This window comes from Lepus europaeus, chromosome 1, assembly GCF_033115175.1.
Source record: "Lepus europaeus isolate LE1 chromosome 1, mLepTim1.pri, whole genome shotgun sequence".
Classification (NCBI taxonomy): Eukaryota; Metazoa; Chordata; class Mammalia; order Lagomorpha; family Leporidae; genus Lepus; species Lepus europaeus.
Genome location: NC_084827.1, coordinates 152,922,110 through 152,925,703, shown reverse-complemented (window position 1 = coordinate 152,925,703; position 3,594 = coordinate 152,922,110). Strand labels below are relative to the sequence as shown.

General features: G+C 36.8%; 1 non-coding gene across 1 annotated transcript; it reads left to right on the top strand.

Annotated features, from left to right (window-relative positions):
• The first annotated feature begins 1,566 nt into the window (after window positions 1-1,566).
• LOC133768472 (U6 spliceosomal RNA) lies at window positions 1,567-1,673 on the top strand. Its single transcript, XR_009866976.1, has one exon. It is a non-coding gene; the product is annotated as a U6 spliceosomal RNA (small nuclear RNA).
• The last annotated feature ends 1,921 nt before the right edge of the window (window positions 1,674-3,594 follow it).

The following is a 3,594-nucleotide window of genomic DNA, read 5'->3' as shown; positions in this document are numbered from 1 at the left end:
GTAATGGAAGATTATTAAGACGGACTCCCTCCCCACCCCTGGCAGGTTTCCCATCTCGTTTGGTACATTTGCTATATAATCCCCTTCAATTACATGTGAAATGAGAGGGTCATCACTCCCTTGATTAATACTATGTTCTGTGAGAAAGGTGCGCTGACTTTGGAAGTATGATTTACATCCTAAATTAGTTGACTTCAAATTAATCAAAAGGGATATTATCCTAAGTGGGTCTGACATAATAGTGTGAGTCCTTAGAAAGAGGGACCAGGCTTATCCAAAAGAGTCTCCTGCTGGCCTTGAAGACTAAAACAAGTCCATATTATGAATTTGTGAACTGTGGCAAAAGACTGGTAGTGATCTGTAGGTGTTGAGAGCTCTTCCTAGCAAACAGATAACAAGAAAATGAGGGGCTCAGTTGCATATTACAGGAAACCGAACTGGGCCAACAACCTGAAGAGGCTTGTAAGAATGCCTTTCCTTGATGAATTCTGAAGGTTAAGACACAACCAACTTACACATTGACTAAGCTTTACAGGACCCTGAGAAGATACTGCAAAAATTGCTAGACTTTTGACCTATAGAAACAGACAAAAATGCTGGTCATTGTGAGCCATTAATTTGTGGTAACTGGTTTTCTTGCAACAGAAAGCATAAACAACCATCACAAAAATAAAAGCATAAACCCCAGTTGTCATGCCCCTCAAGAAAAAAAAATATTCCAACTTGATAATCCTTCCCTGTAAACATGTACCAGGAAGACCAACTTCCAGAATGAGCAAATATTCCAAACACTGCATTATCTTCCATTTTCTATCACCACCTCTCTCCAAGAGCACACCTGCAGATTTGTTGGAAAACATGCATGACCCACTGATGGAGGAGGAAGTGACCCAAGCCCTTTGAGTCACAAATAGGTCACCTTGAGATGTAGGTGAAGCTGAAAATGGACAATCAGGGAGGCAACAGGTGATGTTTTGAGAATCTGAGGTCCCGTTACCCACACCCATATGGGATATCTGGATTGAGTTCTGTGTTCCTGACTGAATGCATTTGGGGAGCAAACCGGCTGATAAATGCTCGCTCTCTCTCTCTCTCTCTCTCTCTCTCTCTGTGTGTGTGTGTGTGCGTCTTTCAAGTATAGTGGAAATAAGCAAAAATATGAAAATAAATTAACACATAGATAAAATTTTTTGGTTAATATGAACCATCTTCTGCCACCCTCACGCTGGTATAATAGGCACATGACAGAAGCAGCTATGGTGGCAGAGATGAAAACCATGCATGTACTCAATAACATGCTCATTTGTTTACAAAAATCACCTAGCTTATGCCATTGCCAAATAAACAATACTGTCTCCCATATGGCATATTACCAGTCCAATGAAGAATTGGAACAGTTCCTGAAGGTACCACAGAGGCATCTCTTCACAGATGTTATTATGTGAGGATGGGAGCCACTCTCCAGAAAGCAGTTTATGGCTAAAATAAAAAACTCTAAATGAGTATGCTGCTGATTTCCCAATAGGACAACTTGGTTGAAGAATTTTTGATTAATTTACCCAGAGAGTGCTCGCTTTGGCAGCACATACACTAAAATTAGAATGATACAGAGAAGATTAGCATGGCCTCTGTGCAAGGATGATACGCAAATTTGTGAAGTGTTCCATATTTTAAAAAAATGTTACCCAGAATGCTGGGCTCCAGGTTTAGATACTCTGGTTCTATTTTTGGATTTACACATGTTTTATTAAACTATCAACTAAGGCTCTGGCCAGGGCACTTCAGGTTCCTTGAGTCTAGGGTCCAGCAGGAAAGGGGTAAAGTCCTCACATTATAAGGAAAAAAGAGATGTTATTACATAATAGGGACAGGTAGGAACACAATTCATCACAAGATGATTCTCTTGGTTGCTTTTTTTGGTTTGCCTGAATTTTATGTGTTTATTAAATTTTCAGTATTTATTGTCTTATGTGTGCTTGTCCATTCAAACATAAGAGCTTTGAGAGTATTCCTATACTGCATGTTATTGCCATATACCTGAGAATATAACCAATATTTGCTAAAGTTTATGTTTGTTAGGTTGACCTCACAAAATATTTTGAAAAGTTCATAGGCAAATGCAATTAAAATATATATTAATTTTGGTACAAAAGAACTTTGAAATTCTTCCTTAGTTTTTTTTATCATATACATATTCTCTTCCAAGGAAACCTTTTATTTAATGAGTACAAATTTCATGACTACAACTTAGAGTGATTATTCCCACCATACCTGCACTCCAACCCCTACTCCCAGCCCTCCTCCTACTCCCTCTCCCATTCCCAGTCCCATTATCCATTAAGATTCATTTTCAATTAACTTCATACACAGAAGACCAACTCTATCCTAATTAAAAATTTCAACAATTTGCACACACACACACACACAATTGTTTGAGAAGAAGTTTTACAGTTAACTTATAATACAACTCATTGAGGACAGAGGTCCTACATGGAAAATTTGTGCACACAGTGACTCCTGTTGTTAATTTAACAATTAACACTCCTATGTATGATGTCAGTGATCACCTGTGGCTCTTGACATGAGCTACCTAAGCTATGGAAGCCTTTTGAATCCACAAATTCCATCAGGATTTAGATAAGGCCATAGCAAAGTGGAAGTTCTCTCTTCCCTTCAGAGTAAAGTACATCTTTCATTAATGACCACTTTTTTCCACTGAGGTCTCAAACACAGAGGTCCTTCATATAGGACACTTTTTGCCATGGTGTCCTGGCTTTCCATGCCTGAAATACTCTCATGGGCTTTTCAGCCAGACCAGAATGACTTTAAAGCTGATTCTGAGGAAATAGTGCTATTTAAAGTGATTGTCATACTTTGGATCTGCTGTGTGGACTGCTTCCCATGTTAGAACATTCCCTCCTTTTTAGTTCTATTATTACCATACACTTGGTCTTATTTATATAACCCCTTTAGCACTTAATCCTATATATATGATCACTTTTAACACTTAATATGATTCCTTTCACACTAAAGATGACATTTTTACCATCCAGCTTAATGGGATTTGAGGTCCCATGGTAAGTTCTTAAACTATACCCTTAGAAGTAAGACCATAGGGATGTATGCAGAACTATACAGTTTTATAGTTACAAATGTCATCTTCCTCTTATTCCCACTCTTATGTTTTACTGAGATATATTTTCAGTTGACTTTATACACATGTGATTAACACTATGTTAATTAAAGAGTTTATTAGTATGACAGGTAAGATTATAAGGGGCATTTGAATTAATTTTCAAAAATTCTTTATTAATATAACCCATCTCAGAGATATCTGTAATCTTTTACCTGGCAAAAATTTTCTTAAATATTAACAAGTATAAGTCAATAAATTTGATTCTTAAAACCTATGTTTTCTATTTGAAAGGCTCATAAAGCCATGTAGAAAGTTTATTTCTGAATTTTACTCTCCAGTTCCTTTATTGTACAGTAAAATAGTAGAATATTATGACTTCTAGAAGCTTTTCAAATCATTGATTTCTATTCCCTCATTTTGTAGATAAATAAACTACAGAAGTGATTTGAGTTATCTAA